Source organism: Panthera tigris, chromosome D1 (assembly GCF_018350195.1).
Source record: "Panthera tigris isolate Pti1 chromosome D1, P.tigris_Pti1_mat1.1, whole genome shotgun sequence".
Taxonomy (NCBI): Eukaryota; Metazoa; Chordata; class Mammalia; order Carnivora; family Felidae; genus Panthera; species Panthera tigris.
Genome location: NC_056669.1, coordinates 55,321,261 through 55,341,723, shown reverse-complemented (window position 1 = coordinate 55,341,723; position 20,463 = coordinate 55,321,261). Strand labels below are relative to the sequence as shown.

At 42.2% G+C, this 20,463-nt stretch overlaps 1 protein-coding gene across 1 annotated transcript in view; it reads left to right on the top strand.

The window, feature by feature from the left end:
* Window positions 1-19,603, top strand: part of GVQW3 (GVQW motif containing 3) — a 30,249-nt gene extending 10,646 nt beyond the window's left edge. The window contains exon 2 of the mRNA XM_042958959.1: window positions 19,529-19,603. The gene's annotated coding sequence lies outside the window, so the exon portion shown is untranslated. The remainder of the gene's footprint in view (window positions 1-19,528) is intronic.
* The last annotated feature ends 860 nt before the right edge of the window (window positions 19,604-20,463 follow it).

The window sequence follows — 20,463 nt, the reverse complement described above, 5'->3', positions numbered from 1 at the left end:
GGAAGCCTAAGGAAAAGGGAAGTAGGTTTAAAATGCAAAAAAAAAAAATCATTAAAAAAGTAGGATATATACGATGGGGGAGAGGGGTGTGAATCTGGTTTGATGTGCTCTGAGAACAGAAAGTCTTGCAGACCAACTTTAGGGACCTGCGGGATTCACCACCCACCAAGCGGCCCGATCTTGGAGTCCTACTTTCTTGGACCCTCACATTCAGTGAGGTCCATGTCATTCCCCTAACATTTCTTGGCATCACCTACTGCAACCAGATGAAGGCGGTTACCAACCTGTCACCTCACTATCCTGAAGTCCATCCTCCACACTGCCCGCACACGTGCTGTATGGTTTAAAGTGTACTGAAAACCGGAGGCTTTTGGACCCCAGCTTTTTGAGCTTCCACAGATCCCGCCCTCTGCCTGGAATCCCCGCGCCTCCCCCCCCCCCCCCCCCCCCCCCGCCATCCACCCAGCAAACTCCTACTCAGCAACTCAAGCCTTAACCTTATCCTTGCTGTTCTCTGCAATGGGAAAGCAGCCACCACCCTGTGTATGTACACATTCTTAGGTCAAGGAAACTTTAACACTTAATTGACCTGAATTGTTTGCAGAATGTTTTTCCTCCCTTACCTTACCGGCTTTGGCTCCCCAAAAGCCAAACCACATTTAATTAGTCTCCGTATTCCCCGCATCCAGATTAAAGCTTGCCTGGCATTGTTCAACAATTGTTTGCTAGGTGAATAAAAGAATAGACTTCAATGGTAGTTGCTTTTTTTATTGGGACGAAGTTCACATAACAAATTCACCAGTTTGACCTTTTAAAATGTACGTTTCAGTGACATTTAGAATATTTATGGTGTTGTGCAATCACTACCACTATCTAGTTCCAGAAGGCTTTCATCACTCCAAAAGGAAATCTTGTATCCATTAAGCAGACACTCCCCATTCCTCCCCCCCAACCCGGAGTCCCTGGTAACCACTAATCAACTTTCTGTCTCAATGGATTTGCTTATTCTGAAATTTTCATATAAAAGTAGTCATGCAATATGTGGCCTTTTGTGCCTGGCTTCTTCACTTAGCATAATGTTTTCAAGATTCATCCATATTGTAGCATGTATCAGTACTTCATTCCTTTTTATGGCTGAATAATATTCTATTGTATTGATATGCCATATTTTGTTTATCCATTCATCCATTGATATACTTTTGTGTTGCTATCTTTTGACTATTATGAATAGTAATAGTGGTACTATGAATGTGTGTGTACAAGTTTTGTAACACCTATTTTTAAAAAATTTTTTGGAATGTGTATTTATTTTGAGAGAGAGTGCGAGCAGGGGAGGGGCAGAGAGGGACAGAAAAATCCCAAGCAGGCTCCATGCTGTCAGCGCAGAGCCAGATGTGGGGCTCGATCTCACAAACTGTGAGATCATGACCTGAGCCAAGATCAAAAGTCAGACGCTTACCCAACTGAGCCACCCAGGCGCCCCTGAACACCCATTTTTAATTCTCCTGGGTATATACTTAGGAATGGAATTGCTTGGTCATATGGTATTTCGATGCTTAACTTATTGAGGAACCGCCAGACTGTTTCCGCTGTGATTGCCCATTTTACATTCTCACCAGCAGTGTATGAAGTGAGGGTTCCAATTTCTCCACATTTTTGCCAACACCTATTATTTTCCCTTTATATGTATAGTGGATATATAGTGGATTCCCTTTATATATATAGTGGGAGATATATATATATATATAGTGGGAGATATATATATATATATATATATATATATATATATATATACACATATATACATGTATATATGTATACATGTACATATACATGTATACACATATATAGTGATGGATATTCACTAGGATGGATATGATATATGTATATCCATCCTAGTGAATGTGAAGTGGAATCTCATTGTTTTTCCCCTAAAAACTAAAAACTAATGATGTCAAGCATCTTTTGGTGTGATTTCTGGCCATATGTGTATCTTTGGAGAAATGTCTCTTACACAAGCCTTTTTGCCCACTTTTTATTTGGGTTGTCTTTTTATTGTTGACTTGGAAGAGTTCTTTATATATTCTGGATACTAGACCTTCATTTGATATATGATTTGCAAATATTTTCTGCCATTCTATGGATTGTCTTTTAACTTTCTTGATAGTGTCCTTTGATACAGAAAAGTTTTCATTTTGAGGAAGTCCAGTTTATTTATTGACTTATATTTTGGTTGCTTTGTGCTAAGAAACCGTTGCCAAATCAAAAGTCATGAAGATTTATCCCTATGTTTTTTCCCAAGAGCTTTATAGTTTAGCTATTATATTTAGGTTTTTGATCCATTTTGAGTTTGTGTTTGTATATGGTGTGAGGTAAGTGTCCCAACTTCATTCTTTCGCATGTGGACTCAAGTTATTCCTGTGCTTATTGAAAAGGCTTCTTTTATTGAAAAGACTTTTCTTTTCCCATTGTCACATCTGTTATAGAAAGATATTTTCAAATTATAAGTTGACATTTTTTTTCTGTACCTTGAATATTTTGCTCTACTGTCTTTAGGCTTGCATTATTTCTGAGGAAGAGTCTGCTGTAATTCTTATCTTTGTTCTTGCATATGTACTGTTTCCTCTTTTGCTGTTCTTAACATCTTTTCTTTATTACTGACTTTAGCGATTTGATTTTATATGCCCTGGTATAGTTGGTTTTTGTTTTGGGGGGTTTTATTCATGTCCTTGTGCTTAGGGTTCACTGAGCTTCTTGGATTTGTGGGCCTAAACTTTTCATCAAATTTGGAAAATTTATGGACATTATTTCTTCAAATATTTTTCTGCCCCTCTCTCCTTTAGGAACTCCAATCACATGAATAGTAGGCTACTTGAAGTTGTCCCACAGCTCACTGATTCTGTTCAATTTTTTCCTTTTTGTCTCCTCCTTCTAGTATTTATTGCTGTGTCCCCAAATTCACTAATGCTTTCTTCGGAAACATCCACTCTATTTTAATCTCATTTTGCGTATTCATCTCAAATATGGCAGTTTCCATCTCAAGAAATTTGACTTGGTTTTTTAATTTTTTTTTATTTTGGAATAATTTTAGATTTATGTAAAATTTGCGGAGATGGCACAGAGTATTCCCAAATGCCCTTCATCCAGTTTTAGTTTCTCCCAATGTTGTTATCTTACATCACTGGGGTGCACTTATCCCCAAACTAAGATACCAATGTTGTTGCATGACGATTAACAAAACCCCACATTTTATCCAGATTTCAACAGCTTTTCCATTAATGTCTTTTATTCTGTTCCAGGAACAATCTCATTTAGTTGTTATGTCTCATTAGTCTCTTCTGACCCATGATGGTTTCTCAATCTTATCTTGTTTTTTATGACCTTGAATGTTTTAAAGAGCACTGGTCCAGTCCCCAGTGACAGAGCACTGGTCATGTATTTTACATAACATCCCTTAATTTGGGTTTGTCTGATGTTTTTCTCACGATTAGACTTGGGTTATGGATTTTGAGAAAGAATAGGAGGTAAAGTGTTCTTGTTACTACACCAAATTAGAGGGCACGTGAGAGCCACATGACCTCCTTGGTGACATTCACTTTAATCACTTGAGTAGGTAGTTTTGATAGATTTTCCTTCAGTGAAGATACTGTTTTTCCCTTTCCATACTCTGTTCTTTGGAAGCAAATCACCCATTTCAACCCACACTCAGGGAAGGGGAGTGATTAAGTTCCACCTCTTGCGAAAGGGGAGTATCTGCATATATTATTTGGAGTTCTGTGTGAAATAATTATCTTTCTCCCCAATTTGTTTATTCAGTCAGATATATATTTATTTATATCTCATGTATATTTGTTTGATATTTTGCATTATAATCCAACGCGATGTTATTTATTTTGTTGCTCAAATTGTTCCAGTTTTGGCCATTGGATGCTCTTTCAGGTTGACTTCTGTGTCTCTCTGACATGCTCCCATTCCTTTGTTTTTAAACACTTTCTTACTTTCTAGTACTACAGTGTGCTCCAGAATCATCTTGTATTTTCCCTGTTCTAGATCATCAATCAAAACATTTCTCTAAAAGATGCTTGTTTCTTTTCTGGGAGAATGGTATTTAGAAACCAAGATATGGGCACTGAGTGTTTGTTGCTACTATGATTTGGATCTTTTTTGTATCTTCTATGCCTCTAATTAACAGCTTAGTCTTTTCTCTAGTTTCTTGAACACACGGACTTCAGTTGTAACTGTTTTAATGTTCTTATCTACCCATTCTACTTATCTTGGTCAGTTTCAATCGAAGGATTTTGCAATTCTGGAAATAACTTTTGGGTATTACTTTTAAACCTTGTTAGAAGGAACCAGAGCAATATTAGTCTAGGGCTAATTTTGCCCCACTATTGTAATGAACCTGATGCCTTGTGAAACATGCCTGCTACTCTGAATGTTGGAACAGGAACTGAGCCTGGGTGATCTTTGGGAATCGTTCCTTCTAGTTCTTTGGGATAGTTCTCTCTCTGGTCTCAGGTATTTTCCTCACATGCATGCTGAAGACTCAGTGGTCATATTTCATTGGAATGAGATGGGGGTTAAATAGATTAAAACATGTAAAGCATTTGGAGCAGTGCTTGCTTCACAGCAAGTATTCAATAAATATTAGTTATTTATATACCTGTTAAAAGTGGCCTGCGGGGGCGCCTGGGTGGCTCTGTCAGTTAAGCATCTGACGTCAGCTCAGGTCATGATCTCACGGTTGGTGAGTTCAAGCCCCGCATGGGGCTCTATGCTGACAGGTCAGAGCCTGAAGCCCGCTTCAGATTCTGTGTCTCTCTCTCTCTGCCACTCCCCGGCTCGTGTTCTCTCTCTCGCAAGAATAAATTTTAAAAAACATTAAAAAAAAGTGGCCTACCAATTTGACTGAGTTTCCTAGTGACCCTAGCAAAGTGGAAATATCAGTTGCATGATTTGGTGTCCATAAAATATATAGAAATTGGTTGGACAGAAGCATAGATTTCAGAATATTTCCCCCACAAGATTCCTCATAGAGAGAGAACTGTATGTACCTGGAATAATATACCAGCCAGAGGGAGTTTCCTAGGCTTCTGTCTTTACCATCCCTCCAAATAACCAATAACTTCACACTAGAACTCAGTTTAGTAAAAGTACTTCCACTGTGACTGAAATATCATAATACCTTTAGTCTGGCCTAATCCAAAGATAAAATATATAGCATCAAAATGAAACTACTGAGCCACATGTCATTTGGGCGATCCTCCAAAAATACAGGGGGGTCAATTAGGAGACAATTATAGTGGTTCAGGCAAGAGGCAACTACAGTCTGAGCCAAGAACTAGCTATAGGATGAAAGGGGATTGGCACAGAACCAACCCACTGTACTGTGAGAATCCACAAATTTTGGCAGTGGACTCCGCAGCTACAGGGAGGAGGAACTTTCGAGGCCTGGGAGTGTGTGTGTGTAGAAAGATGAAAAGAAAAAGCTTGACTGTTGTGGTCTTCAAATCTCCTACAGCCTTACAAATATTTCATCAACTTAATCAGCTACTGAGGAAGATGTGTTAGAATCTATGTGGATTTGTCCTTGTCTCCGCATAATCTTATCTGGAGGCAGTGTTTTTTTCCGTTGGTACAGAGAGGTTCTAGGTCATTATATCTTCCTGATGAACTGTCCCTTTTGTCACTAAAGCATATGACCGTATCTCTAACAATGCTTTTTGCCTTAAAATCTATTATGATTGCATTATTTCATTAGTGTTGACTCAGTATATTTTCCCCCAGCATTTTAAAATTTCTGGTTCATTACCTTGTGAATGTGTTCTTGTAATCAACGTACAGCTGGATTTTTAAAAATCGAATCTGAGAATCTTTGTCTTGTCTCAGTCATGTTTATATTTCTTATTAGGATGATATATCGGCGATTTTTTCCATTGTTTTGTTGGTTTGCCACATGTTTGCTTTATTCTTTTATCCTGATGTCTTTGATTTAGGTGTTTTCTCTACTTCCTTTTTATTCTCACTAATGGTTTGGAAGTTATACATTCTAATTCTGTTCTTTCAGTGGGAGTTCTTCCATTATTAATGTGCACACTTGAAATAACGTTGTTAAGTCAGTCACTATCTCTAGCTCGTTGTGAAGATTTCAGGATCCTTAGAATTCTTTATTTCCAATCTCCACCCCCTCCATCTTCCAGTAATTTGGTTTTTAGTATTTTGGTTCCAATTTATTTTAACCACCCTCCCCTCCCCATTAGATGATTTAACAGCCGGTATTATTTATATTTACAAGCCTGGGTATTAATTTCTTTGCCTACCTTTCTTTAGTCCCTTCGTTTTATCAAAATATAATTCACGTGGGGCTCCCGGGTGGGTCAGTCGGTTGAGCGTCTGACTTCAGCTTCGGTCATGATCTCACAGTTTGTGAATTCGAGCCCAACATCCAGCTCTATGCTGACAGCTTGGAGCCTGGAGTCTGCTTTGGATTCTGTGTCTCCCTCTCTCTCTGCCCCCTGCCCCCACTCACATTCTGTCTCTCTCTCTTTCAAAAATAAATAAACATTAAAAATTTTTTTTAAATATATAATTCACGTACAATGAAATTCACCCTTTTTAAGTATACAATTCTGCAGTTTTTAGTATATTCACAAAATCGTGTGACCATCACCACTATCCGATTTTAGAACATTTGCATCACCCCCCAAAGAAATCCCATATCTATTACCGATCACTCCCCATTCCCTCCTATCTCCAGCCCCTGGCAACCACTAAACTACTTTCTGTCTCTATGGATTTGCCTGTTCTAGAAATTTCAATAAATGGAATCATATAATATATGGCTTTTCATGTCTGGCTTCTTTCACGTAGCATAATGTTTTCAAGGCTCATCCATGTTGGGTCATGCATCAGTACTTCGTTCTTTTTATGCCTGAATACTATTCCACTGTATGGATAAACAACATTTTATTTGCTAGTCACTAGTTGATGGACATTTAAATTGTTTCCCCCCTTTGGCTGTTATGCATAAGGTTGCTGTGAACTTATGTGTCCAAGTATTTTTGTGGATGTATGTTTTCAGTTCTCGGATACATACCTGGAAGTGGAAACCGCTGTTTCTTGTATTCAGTGGTGTGCTGATAGATATTTTAACAACTAGTTTTTACGTTGGTATTGGGTAAGGGAGCCCTGATTTGTAGCATTTGTTGATCTCTGGGGTATAAATGCTCAGGTTGCCAACGTGACATCACTGAAATACAGAGATGAGGAGAAATGCACACTAGCACACAATTTTGTAGCACCTTCTTCCATTAGATACAAGAAATACGAATAACCCCAAGAACGTAGATAGTAGAAGCATTGTAGTAAAATAATTAAGAAGTGATGCATTTGTGAGGATTTTTTTTTACCTTTTTAAAGAAATCATTCATTTAACTGTAAGTTTATATAATTTGATGTTCAACGATGACCATATTTAGCAGCCAGATCTCAAAATTCCTGGAATGTTCATACTCGGCTCTCCGGGCTGACGGGGGAGCCGGCTGGAGCCCTGACCTCACTTGTATCCCACTCCTTACATCTTCTTTCTGGACTGAATTTTCTCACTGAAGCATATCCCCTAGTGGTCTTTCAGCGAGAGTTTGTGTGAGGTAAACTCATTGGCTTTGCGTGTCTGAAATTGTCTGAAAAGCTAGCTCTTGCTTATGAATTTAACTGTGTATAGAATTCCGTGTTGAGATTTATTTTCTTTCCACGCTTTGCAAATATTATCCTTCTGTCTTTTGGTTTCTGCTGTTGCTGATGAGAAGGCTGCCTTCATTGCAATTAACACATTGGAAATCTGTCCCTCTTCACGGAGAGCTTTTATTTTTTTTTTTTCTTGGCCTTGCAGTTTCACAGTTTCATCAGGGTATGAACGGGCCATGGGGGCACCCAGGTATTTGGTCAAACATTATCCTGGGTGTGTCTGTGAGGGCATTTTGGGGTGACACATAACAGATTGCCCTCCCTAATGTGGGTGGCCCTCATCAGATCAGGCCTGACTAGAACAAAAAGGCTGACTCTCCCGACGGGTAAGAAAGAACTCTTCCTGCCTAGCTGTTTGAGTTGAGATATTTGCCCTCTCTGGCCTCCAGATTCAAACTGAAACATCAGCTTCTCTTGGGTCTCAAGCCTGCTGGCTTCCAGACTAGAACTTACACCACTGGCTCTCAAGGTTCTCAGGCCTTCATACTCAGACTGGAAATATACCATTGGGTCTCGTGGGTGTCCAGCTTGCCAACTGCAAACCTTGGGACTTGTCAGCTGCCATGGTTGTGTAAGCCAATTCCTTATAATGAATTTCTGTGTGTGTGTGTGTGTGTGTGTGTGTGTGCATGTATACACATATACATATCCCTACACACATATGTTGGTTCTGTTTCTCTGGAGAACCCTTACTAATACAGCTATAATATTTTAAGTAATGATTTTCTACCATTCCCTCTATTAAATCTTTCTGGAACGCCTATGCTTGAATTTTTCTTTTTATCCTTCATATCTCTTAAGCTCTTATTGAAGGCTTCTATCCTTTTCTGTCTTTACTCCATTTGGGGTGATTTCCTCAAATCTCTCTTCTAATACCTCTTCAACTACATCTAATATATGTAGTTTGACTCATCCGTTGAGTTTTTAATTTCAGGGGCTGCTTTTCATTTCTGGAAGTTCTATGTGGATGTTTTTCAAGTCTCCCAACTATTTTCTCCTACTATTCTGTTTTATTATTATTATTATTATTATTATTATTATTATGGCTTCTATTCCTTTTCTTATCTCTGTTTTAATCATCCTAATTCAGAGTCTCTTTCAGATGGTTCTATTTTTACCCCTTTTCTATCTAGTTTGTTATGTGCTTTGACGCTCTATTTTGGTCATTTCTTTCCACATGTGGTTTGTTATATTTTGTGAGTCTCTTCATCAGGGATTGTTTTTCCTAGTGACTTCCTCAAGCCCTGGATTGTTAAGCATCCCCACAGAGCTATTTTGAATATACCTTTCAGCCCTAACCTAAGAATTTTAATAGGTCTGACTTCAGTCCTAACCTAAGAATTTTAATGGCCTGGACCAATTTTTATGTCACTTTATCTCAGTAGGTGCCTGTGCATATAGGCAAAGTAAATTTAACACCTCCCCCATATGCATTTGGCAGAGATTAGGGTTCTCATTTCTCATGAGTGTCCTTTTCCCCCACCTACAGCCTCTTTAGACATGTGGCTTCCTTACAAGTTCACTAACGCTGGGGTACAGTTTCCCAGTCCTTTGCGTGGAAGGGGGCAGATCTTCCAATGTCAGGGCTTTATTCAGGGGTCTCTGTTCCAGCTTCCTCACCTGGCTGGGACTGAAACCTCATCTCCCACTCCTTAATGTACAGTGGAACCCTAGCCCACAGCCCGTAGGATCTAGATAGCTAAGTGTGAAAACCCTGTGTGCTGCTAAGGCACATCACCTGTACCCTGTTCTGGCTTTGAGATTTCATTTCTTTTTCATTTCTGACATCTTGGGCCTTCTCTTCACATTTTTCAGATCTGGTAGTAAAAATAAAACATTTCTGCTGGAGTTCATCTAGCATCTCTATGTGTCTGTAGCAGGGAGTGGGATGGGGCACCTATCTATATTAACATAGTTGGTCATGTTTCTGGATGTTGCAATAATGAGAAACAATAATTCCCTGAAGAAGACACTTATTGTTGCCATTACACACATAAGAAAAGTGAAGCTCAGAATAATTGTCTAAATTGCCAAAGCCATAAACTTTTAAGTGGGGAAATAGGTTTTGTGTTCAAGTTGTCTCCAAATCTCATGCAAGATATCTAGGCATCTAGAAAGCACTTGGTACCTCTGACTTTTCTCCATTGTTAGCCTTTATGGGCAATTCACCCATGGCATTTTGCTGAAGCAAATACTCTGGAAAAGATTCCTCCTGCTTCCTAGGTAAGGCTGTTTGGGGGAGAAAAAGAGGGAGTAAAAAACAATTTGTGGAAGCTGGGCTTTCTTAAAACTGAGAACCCCTGGTAGTAGCATTTGGCTGGGAGAATGTGAAAGCCAACAGGCATTTCCCTCTCCATCCAGAAGCATCCCCAAAATTACTTGTGCAATGGACAGTGAACGGGACATACCAAGGGTCTTGTGCACTGTTTTTGGCTTGCCTCTGAAAGAAGGAGGAAGCCTGGGTCATGGCAGAACTTACCTGTAAGTTCTGCTGGGTTTGGGAATACTCTGAGGCTTTTCACTTAGCTCCCTTAACCTGGGAGCACCTCTTTCCCTGTGCATCCTGCACGGAGCCCAGCCATGAGTGGGCACCCAGCCAAGGTTTGGTAGATTGATGCAGATCAGTTCAGATCTGAGCAGAAGGAAGACACTTCAATTATTTACAGTAGAGGAGCTTTAATGAGATGGATTGGTTACATGGGTGGTGGGACAGGGGATGGAGAGGCATCCCAGAACTTAGCAAGAGCAGGAACCACTGCCACGCATAAGGCAAAGGGGCAGAGCGGGAAGCCAGTGTCACCAGGGCCCAGGAGCCAGGTGATGAGCAGCTTGAGCCCTACCAGGCCTGTCCATGGGAGCAGGAGCAATGGAGATGCCACCTGAGGCAGATGGGGAGGAAAAGAAACACCCTGGCTTTTTCTCCCCCTATACCTACTCCCAATCTCTGGCTAGTACTTTTGGAGACACATCAGGCCCAAACTTTGGCCAAACTCAGCTGGAAGCCAAATGTCCTAGAGCCTGGGTTCACAGGCTGAATGGATCTACTTCCCTGTGTTACAAAACAGAACAGAGCAGGAGAAGTCTTAGGGAATCGGTCTAGGAAAAATAGGCCCAGGACTGGCAGGGAAGGTGGGAAGGAAAGAAGAAAAAAGAAAGAAGAGGAGAGGAGAGAAGCCTATATGTAACATAGAAGCATTCTAGAATACTTTTTACATATCCTTGTGCAATTAAAAAGGCATCTAGATGGCTAATAGAAACATGAAAAAATTCTCAACATCACTTACCATCAGGGAAAAACAAATCAAAATGAGATACCCCCTCACACCTGTCAGAATGGCTAAAATTAACAACATAAGAAACAACAGGAGATGGCGAGGATCCTGAGAAAGGGGAACCCTCTTGCACTGTTGGTGGGGATACAAACCGGTGCAGCCGCTGTGGAACAGTACGGAGGTTCCTCAAAAAACTAAAAATAGAACTACCCTACAATCTAGCAATTACACTATTAGGTAATTACCCAAAGGATACAAAAATACTGATTTGAAGGGGTCCATGCACCCCATTTATAGCAGCATTATCAACAATAACCGAACTGTGGAGAGAACCCAAACGTCCATCGACTGATGAATGGATAAAGAAGATGTGATATATATATATATATATATATATATATATATATATATATATGCAATGGAATACTACTCAGTCATCAAAAAGAATGAAATTTGCAATGACGTGGATGGAACTAGAATGTATTATGCTAAGCAAAATAAATCAATCAGAGAAAGACAAATACTGTATCACTTCACACGTATGTGGGATTTAAGAAACAAAACAGATGAACAAAGGGGATTTGGGGGAGGGGAAGAGAGAGAGGGATACAAACCACAAGAGACTCTTAACAATAGAGAACGAACTGAGGGTTGATGGAGGGAGGTGGGTGAGGGGTGGGCTAGATGGATGATAGGTATTAAGAAGGGTACTTGTGATGAGCACTGGGGGTTGTATATAAGTGCTGAATCAATGAATTCTGCTCCTGAAACCGATATTGCACTGTATGTTAACTAAAATTTAAAAAACAAAAAAAGTCTTTAGGATAAAAAGTTGCCTTCCTTGCAGAGTTGTGAGGATCAAATGAGAAAATGGATGTGAAAAGCTTATGAAAATTGTGAAGTAATGCATAAATATGAGATAAACATCATTAATATCATTAGTGCTTTAGAGGGAGGAAATGTAGGTAAACATGAGTTTAAATAGAAATCCTTGGGGCGCTTGGGTGGCTCAGTCGGTTGAGCGTCCAACTTGGGCTCAGGTCATGATCTCACAGTCTGTGAATTCGAGCCCCACATCGGGCTTTGTGCTGACGGCTCAGAGCCTGGAGCCTGCTTTGGATTCTATGTCTCACACTCTGTTCCTCCCCTGCTCACACTCTGCATTCTGTCTCTCTCTCTCAAAAATAAAGATTTAAAAAAAATTTTTTTAATAGAAACCCTTTATTAAGCATCTATTATGTATGGATAGTTTCTGTGGATGCCCATTGGAATATTTTTAGCTGCAAGTAATGATAATGAGCAATGACTTGAACAAATAGGTAGTTATTTTCTGGCATACCAAGAATTCCAGCGGTGCTCCTTTGCCCTTTCCGTCTGAATTACAAGATGACTGCAATGCTTGGCCTTCACCTCCAAGTTCAAGGCAAGAAAGGGTTGAGGTGAGAGGACAGTTCAGACTCAGCTGTCTTGTTTCATTAGGAAAGCAAAATCTCCCCCGTTGATTCCCAGGCAGTTCTACCTAAATTCCCAGTTCTACCTAAATCTCTTTGACCAGAACTGGGCCACACGGCCACTCCTAACAACAAGGGAGAGGTGGTGGGAGGTAACATAGGAGAAATGGCTTCTGGCTGGCCAATGACAGGGCATGTTGCATGCATATAAAACACAGTACTTGGCACAGAGTTAAAGTGCTCAATGCATGTTGTATGTGCCTCTGTGTATCTGTGTGTGGTTTATATGTGTTCTTCATTTCTTTTTAGTTTTTTAAGGTTTATTTATATTTGAGAGAGAGAGGCAGAAAGTGAGTAGGGGAGGGGCAGAGAGAGAGAGGGAGACAGAATCCAAAGCAGGCTCCAAGCTCTGAGCTGTCAGCACAGAGCCTGATGTGGGCTCAGACTCACAAACCGTGAGATCATAACCTGAGCCAAAGTCAGAAGCTTAACTGACTGAGCCACCCAGGCACCCATCCGTTTCTCCTAACAATCCTGTGAAGTAGGATCTTTTACAAATGAGACCTAATACACAGCTGATAAAAGGCAGAGCCAGGCCTCAGACCCAGAATGCAGACTTCCTGATGGCATTCTGAGGCTCTTTCCATTCTCTCGCCATGCACCCCCTCCCCACTAAACCGGCCCTTAAGGTCTTGCTTTTGGAGACACATCAGGCCCAAGTGGGCTTGATGAAGAGAGAAGGTGAAAAGAGATTAGCTTTAAATAAGTTGATGCCTAACCCTGGGGCTGTACGTGGAGCAACCATGAAGTCATGGGAAAAGTTTCCATAATTCCACATGCTAGACCCATGCCTCTGCCTGAATGCAGCCACTTGGGAACCGTCACGCTGGGAGCCTCAGCAGGCTCAGCACTTGTCCTGACGATACCACCACTGCCCGGGATTCCAGTGGGATTCGCCTTCACAAGTCATAAAAAGACCTCAATCATTACTGTAAAATTACACCTCATTTCTGATCCCAACCCTAGCCGCAGCTCCTCGTCTCATTTACCATCAGTTCCTAATGACGTATGACTAGTGCCAAAAATTTTAAAAATCATTCCCCAGGTGCGCCTGAGTGGCTCAGTCAGTTAAGCAACTGACTTCAGCTCAGGCCTTGATCTCACAGTTCGTGAGTTCAAGCCCTGCATCAGGCTCTGCACTGACAGTGTGGAGCCTGCTTGGGATTCTCTCTCTTCCTCTCTCTCTCTGCTCCTCCCCTGCTCTCTCTCTCTCTTTCAAAATAAATAAACTTAAAATTAAATCATGCCCCAAAGACAACTGTATTGCAATTTATTTTTTTTAATGTTTATTTATTTATTTTGAGAGAGAGAGAGCACACACTCTCAAGGAAGGACAGAGAGAGAGGTACAGAGAGAATCCCAAGCAGGATCCATGTTTTCAATACAGAGCCTGACACAGGGCTGGAATCCACAAACCGTGAGAGCATGATCTGAGCCAAAATCAAGAGTCACTTAACTGACTGAGCCACCCAGGAGCCCCTGTATTGCAATTTAGATGTAAAAGCATGGATTGTCGGCTTCTCAGGCAATTTTCTTTTTTTTTTTCTTTTTTTTACACTTATTTATTTTTGAGAAACAGAGTGAGACAAAGCGTGAGCGGGGGAGGGGCAGAGAGAGAGGGAGACACAGAATCTGAAGCAGGCTCCAGGCTCTGGGCTGTCAGCACAGAGCCTGACTCGGGGCTCGAACCTAAGAAATGTGAGATCATGACCTGAGCCGAGGTCGGAAGCTCAACGAACTGAGCCACCCAGGTGCCCCCTCAGGCAATTTTCAAATTAAGTTACAGAAATGTTTAAAATAGCTGAAGCACTGTTGCAATAAATATACCCTCCCAGGTTGACATCTTAGAAGAAGACAACTCTTAGTTTGGCTGTATCATTTCTGCTGTGTTTAAGAAAAATTACTCAGGGCACCTGGGGCACCTGGGTGACTCAGTCAGTTGAGTGCCCAACTTCAGCTCAGGTCATGATCTCGCGGTTTGTGAGTTTGAGCCCTACGTCAAGCTCACTGCTGTCAACGAGGATCCTGCTTCAGACCTTCTGTTCCCCTCTCTCTCTGCCCCTCCCCTGCTCTTGCTCTCTCTCTCAAAAATAAATAAACGTTAAAAAAAAAAAAGAAGAAGAAGAAAGAAGGGCTCCTGGGTGGCTCAGTCGCTTAAGTGTCCGACTTTGGCTCAGGTTGTGATCTCACAGTTCGTGCTGACAGCTCAGAGCCTGGAGCTTGCTTCGAATTCTGTCTCCTTCTCTCTCTGCCCCTACCCCACTCGTGCTCTGTCTCTCTGTTTCTCAAAAATAAATAAAAACATTAAAAAAATATTTTTTAAAATTACTCACCTTGAGAGGCATTGTGAGAAGACCACTAGACTTGGTAAATATATACCAATGGGATATACTTAATGCAAGTTAAGGCACCAGACATGGGTCCACTCCAAGAAATGGTGGAATTGTAAACTGGTATTGCCTTCTCAGAGCAATTTGGCAGTGAGCATCGGGAAGCTTTAAGGAGTTTAAACCAGTTGACCTAGAAATTCCCTCTCTAGGAATCTTTCTTAGGGAACTAGTCAAAGATGCAGACAAAGATTTACGTATATAGCTATTCATTTTATTTGCAAAATAGTGAAAAGAAGTAACTAGCCCAAATGTCCCGCAATGGGGAAACTGTCAAGTAAATTGTGGTATATTCATTAAATTAAATAAGGCAATCATTAAAAATGATGTTTTTGAAGAATCATCAGATGTTTTTAAATTTAATGTTTATCTATCTTTGAGAGAAAGAGAGAGACAGGGCATGAGCTGGAGAGGAGCACAGAGAGAGGGAGACACAGAATCTGAAGCAGGCTCCAGGCTCTGTGCTGTCAGCACAGAACCTGACGTGAGGCTCGAACCCACGAACCGTGAGATCATGCCCTGAGCCAAAGTCGGACGCCTAACCAACTGAGCCACCCAGGCGCCCCCATCAATGATGTTTAAAGATGTTCACAATAGCCCTGCTTCGGGTGAGCCCAAGCCCTGCTTCAGGTGAGCCCCATTTCTCTCTCTTTCTCTCTCTCTCTCACTCTCTCTTTGCCCCTTGTGGGATTCTCTCTCTCTGCCTCTCACTCACTTGCGCCCTCTCTAAATAAATAAACAAACAAATAAATAAATAAATACATTCACAATAGAATAAGTGATCAAATATGACTGTAAAACTACATGCATTCTATATTCCCATTTTTACTTTCCTTATGCTAAAAAAAAAAAGGCTCAAGGTGTACTCAAAATGTTATCAGTGGTTTTATCTGGGTGAAATTACAGGTGATTTAAAATTTTCTTCACTATACTTTTATACATACAATTTTTGATCATTGTTACTATAAGTATTGCTTTTATAATTAGAAAAATATGTGTAATGAAAATTACTTTGAAAGAAAGAAAAAAATGGGTTTTAGTAGGAGAGAAGAGATCTGCCCCTGAGGGGTTGATGGTTTAATGGAGGAAATGAGACATGTACACAAATAAATTTATTACAAGGTAGTTAGGGGTATAATGGAGGTTTTACAAAGTGTGGAGGGAAGGATTAGCTCTGCCTGGGAAAGTTGAAGGCTGGTGAAAAGAGGTAACATTCGTGCAGGGTCTTGAAGGATGAATAGGAGTTCTCTAGGGCTTTGTAAATTGTTAAGCACTATGTAAGCATAAGTTAGGTTTTTGGCCTTTGTTATTACTGTCAAAGCTTACCTCATATAAAGCTCCCTTTCTTGTCTCTTTCCCATGCTCCCTGAAGCCCAGGATCCCTGGGACAGGAAGCAGCAGTTAAACAGTCACACATCAGTGCTCCAGCAAGTGAACTGGGGTGCATCCAACTAAGGAGCAGATCCAGGACCAGAGGACATAAAATTATCTGGGAGCAGGGCCAGGAAGGTGCTGGTGGGTAAACAGTTCCCCCTTATTCGCCACCCTGTGGAAAGGCTGGCTTTGCTTGTGGCCTCCACCCTGAGTTATGGGACCATCTCCACCTGGGGGATGGTAAAAACCAAGAATGAGCATCATACATCGGTCCATGATTTACATTGGCAGGAAATGGTGTGTCAGATGCCCTTACAGCCTCCAGACAGGGTGGAGTGGAAAGGAGGGTTGTGGGTGAGGGGACCAGGAAAGGTGGCAGGAGATGATTTGTTTGGGAGAAATCCTTGGAGGCTCAAGGTTGGAAAAGATTTGTAAGTTATCTGATTTAATCCTGCTGATCCCGTTCCTAACATTCCCATCACGTTGCCATCCTTCTCTGCCGTCAGGGCACAGCTCAGAGGCCACCTCTTCTGTTACGCACCCCCCCCCCACCTCAATTCTTCCAGGCTATGCTGCAGGCATTCCTTATTGTTCAGCTTTATGAGAAAAGAACTCAGTGTCCACTGTGCACCACGCACGGTGCTTATAGTTCCTTGATTGCAATATGCCCTCCTCTGCGTCCTTTTGTTTATTCCTGCAACAAACATATATTCGACACCTACACTATGCCAAACAATGTTCTAATAGAGTGGAGAAAAAGACAGCCAAGATCTCATGATCTCATGGACCTGTCATTCTAGTGGGGGAGACGTACAATAAACAAAGGAACAAATAGGAAAATACCAGGTCAAGAAGGAGGCAGCTTTGTGAATATCTAAGGGAAGAACTTTCCATACAAAGAGAGCAGCTGATTCCAAGATCCAAGGGGATAACCTTTGCTTGCTCTAGTAACAAAAGGAAACTGGCCTTGTGTGTGAAATACTTGCTCTCGCTTTATCTGCAGATGAAAATCTTTTTATCTTTTAGGACTTGGCTCAAGCATCTCGTGTTTAGGCAACTCTACCCTAATTTTCCCAGATCAAAGTGACTGTCTCCTTTCCTCCCCATTGACGCCAAGTCCAAGTACGTGTCTGTCAGCATACCTGTAACAATTTGCCATTCCTTCCATACTACAGCATCGCTACTCCCCTGTGGACCTCAGTCTCACCAAGGGCTTCGCTTCCTGTTTAAACTCCTACCGCCCAGGACAGAGCCTGGCCCCAGAGTCTGTGATCAGTAAACATTTACGTGTTCCTCAAATATATGAACGCTCACATAGTACTCTGTCAGAACCTCCCTGGGTGACACTTCTTCAGAATTAGCGACCACTTATTGATCAGTGCCAGGCCCTGTGCTGGGGCCTTTCAGTTCTGCTCTCATAAGCCTCACAACCTCCATCTATGGTAAGTGTTATTATCCCATTTTGTAGTTAAAACTCAGAGCATCAAAAGTGACTTGCGAGGTGTCTCGGTAATCAGAATCAGAGCTAGGATTTGAACTCAAGTCCTCTTGGTGCCAAAGCCCAAAGCTTCATCTTCAATGTGACGCGCTCACCACGTGTTGTTAGTTCGTCTGGGGATCTGTCCTCTCTTTTCTTCTGGGTAACCATTTCCCTGACAGAAGGTCTCTAGTTCACTCCCTTCTATAGTCCTCCTGGCACCAGAAGTGTTTTGTATTTAGCACACACTCAGTACATGTGACTTAAATCTCCAAGAGGTGGAAAAGAAAGAATGAATACGTGAACGAATGTGTCATCCAAAGTGAATCAGCCTCTAATCTCAGTTCCTAGGATGATGATGGGCTGGAGGGAGAGATATTTCCAAGGGGAGGGGCCTTCCCAGGTACCTCTGCGCCCATCTGGGAAAGCTGAGTGTGCTGTCGCTGTACTAAGGCACTCACTTCTTAGAAATCACACCTTTTGCTCAGTTGTACATCTCAGCAGGCAGGCGGGGGTGCAGAGAGGAACATGCATGGCTTCCAATGAGTTGGGAAAATGAGGTTAGGTTTCGATTCAGATAGTTATTTGTGTTTTCTGGGTCTGCACGGTCAATAAATTTTCAACGAGCAGTGATTCTGTTCCTCATCTTTCACTGCTTTATGGGACTTCAGGGAATGAAAGCATAACATCCTGGTTTCCCATAAGTTCTCTGGCTGCTACCCTGGCACCAATTAAAGACATGTCTATGCAATTAATCAAAACCAATTTGGAAGCACTCTGGCCCTGCTCCTCTGATGTGCTGCCTGCTCCACATACAGTAGTTCCTCAGCCGCAGCGATGGAGCCAGGCACATAGGAGCTTTTGATGAACTGGCTGTGCCGGCCCCAAGTGTTAACTATGTCATCTGACATGACTAATGAGGCTCCCAACTTGATCCGTGTGAGCGGAGCAGCCCTGCTGTCTGGAGGAGGCTCAGTTTCCGCAGCCAGCCTGGAAAGAGGCTACAACGTGCAGGGTACACACTCCACCATGTCAGCTGGAGTCCTGGAGGCCTCTAGTGTTGGAGCTGGGAGTCGTCCACCGAGAAGGTGCTGGACACTGTGGGCCGGGCTCTGCCCTGGGCGCTGGTGGGAGTGTGACCCAATTTAAACTTCTAGCTCAGACTCCTCATTTTACAGATATGGAAACCGAGATCCAGCAACGGTGTGGGGTTTGCCAAAGACCGGAGGCTTTGGGGGGGAAAGAAATAAAGGAATAGGCATGGCCCTTACCCTCGAGGAGCTAAACTGCTAGATAAGCAGAGAAACATTCCATGAGCGTAAAAACTGAGGCCTGGTGCAGATACACCTTATCAAGGCTTAAGCCATGGGTTTCCTTCTGCAAATGTTTATCAAGAGGAGGATACCCGGTGTCCTCGTCACCTCTACAATATCAAGAACATGGCATTTGCAGTCCACAGGTCCGGGTTCGAGTCCCAGCCCTACTTTGAATTGATGGAATCTTGAGCAAATCACTTCATTTTTCTGAGCCTTGGTTTTCTCAACTGAAACTTTGGGGACAAGCCAAATGCTGCCACCCAGCCTACTTTCCAGAGTCCTGGTGAGACCCAGCAGAGTTAATGGGTGTGAAAGTATAAGTAAGAGTCTGCACATGTTAGCTATTATATATATTATTACCCCTTCTCAGGATCCCTGGCTGAAATCTCTAGAATATGGATCCACAGATAGCTTTAACTCTCTTCCTCTTCCTGCCCCTTTCAAGATGCACAGGAGAGAAATGAATATAAAACCCGTTGGTCATCTGCCTACCATCTCAACTGCTTTCCCAGAGAGTCACAATATAGAAAGTAGAAGAACTTAGCCACTGTAATTTCATGTCATTCCACGCATTTATTGAGCACCCACCATATGACAGAGGTTGGCCACGCTGTATGAGAAGTCAGAGTTGGGTAAGACAAGTTCCTCGGCCACCTTGAGAAGCTCACCATTTAGTGGGAGAAACAGATGCGGACACGAAAAACTATAACCTGCTACAGAAGAATACAACTGCCAAAGGAAAGATACAAATCAAGTGCTGTAGGAGGCAGGTGAAGGAATGATTCATTCCCTAAAAGGAAATTGGGAAGATTTGCATCAAGGAAGTGGTGTGAAAGTACGGGCAGGGTTTAGTTAGCTCTGTCAGGAAGCGGAAGAAACAGCACTCCAGACTGAGGGAACAGCACAGGCAAATGCATGGAATTCTGAAAGGAAGGGTGGTCTAGGCGTCACAATGGAATCAAGTGAGGTATGGGATGTGAGCATGAACAAAAGAAAAATCACTGGGTCCCAGCTCTGAAACCCAGTCATGGACATTGCTGTTTCACTGTTCTCTTTGTTGGCTAGGTCACCTTGGCCTCTGTCCCTCAATCAGAGCGAAATCCCATACTAGCCCTTCCTCCAGCGAGGCTGAGCCTAACCCCCAGCCAGGAGAGCCAACGGCGAAGGAACAGGGAACCACAACAGCCATCAGATGCAAAGAGGCTGGGGCTGGAAAATGCTGGTCACAGCCACACTTCCCCAACTCAGGGGAAAGTTCTACCCGGGATGTAGCAACGACACCAACATCTGGAGCATGATGGCAAAGACCCAAAGCCCCTTGGCATGGTCACGTGCTAAGTTTCTCTCCTTTCCTCCTTCGTCCAGAAGAAGCCAGCATCT